Raw genomic sequence first — 864 nt, 5'->3', positions numbered from 1 at the left:
TGGTGGTGGAGGGCAGGGGAGAGTATGGTAGGGGAGGGAGGGAGGGGAATGCCAGGGAAGGGAGCACCTCGGCAATGGTGGAGGCCATGGGGGGAGAAGGGAGGAGAAAAAGCACCAGGAAGGAAGGAGGGGAAACCAGACCAGAGCTATAGTTAGGGGGACCGGGCATGGGGGAGAGAGCACTGGGGTGTGTGTGCTGGGAACACCAGGCCTGGGAAGGAAGCAGCACACTGAGGGGAGGGAGCATCTGGGAGATGGAAGGAACACCAGGGCGGTGGGGGGAGCATCAGGGCAGTGGAGGGAAGAGCCGGAGGGGGGGGGGGAGCATCGGGGCGGTGGGGCCTGAGCACCAGAGCGGTGTGTGTGGGCGGGGGGGGAGTACCAGGGCGGTGGGGGGAGCATCGCGGCGGTGGGGGCGGGGGGAGCACCGGGGGCTGTGGGCCGGAGCACCAGAACGGAGAAGGAAGGCGCCGGGGCGGGGGGAGGCCCCCCTCGCCGGGCGGCCAGCACTCACCGCCCCCAACCAGGGCAAGGGCCCGGCAGTCCGGGAGTGGGAGGCCGCGGCCGGCCCAGGGGAAACGTGCCCCGGACGCGGGGGCAGCGGCAGGGCGCGGCCCTCAGGAGTACGCGCGCGAGTGCACCTCGGCGTGCTCTACCAGCCACTTGGAGCCGCAGGCTTCCAGGGGTGTCCTCAGACATCTCGCGGGGTGACTCCCCGCTTACCGAGACGCGCCGGGAGCCCTCCTCCGCCGACGGAAGCCCGGCCCGCGCGCTCTGCTGCAGCAGCACCGCGGCCACGCCCCCTCCCAGCGGCCAGCGCCGCGCTCGCGTCACTTCCGGCTCTGGGCGGTTCGCGTCCGGGTC

Source organism: Leopardus geoffroyi, chromosome D1 (genome assembly GCF_018350155.1).
Source record: "Leopardus geoffroyi isolate Oge1 chromosome D1, O.geoffroyi_Oge1_pat1.0, whole genome shotgun sequence".
In the NCBI taxonomy this organism is placed as follows: Eukaryota; Metazoa; Chordata; class Mammalia; order Carnivora; family Felidae; genus Leopardus; species Leopardus geoffroyi.
The sequence above is the reverse complement of the archived record's forward strand: the minus strand, read 5'-3'. Positions refer to the sequence as shown.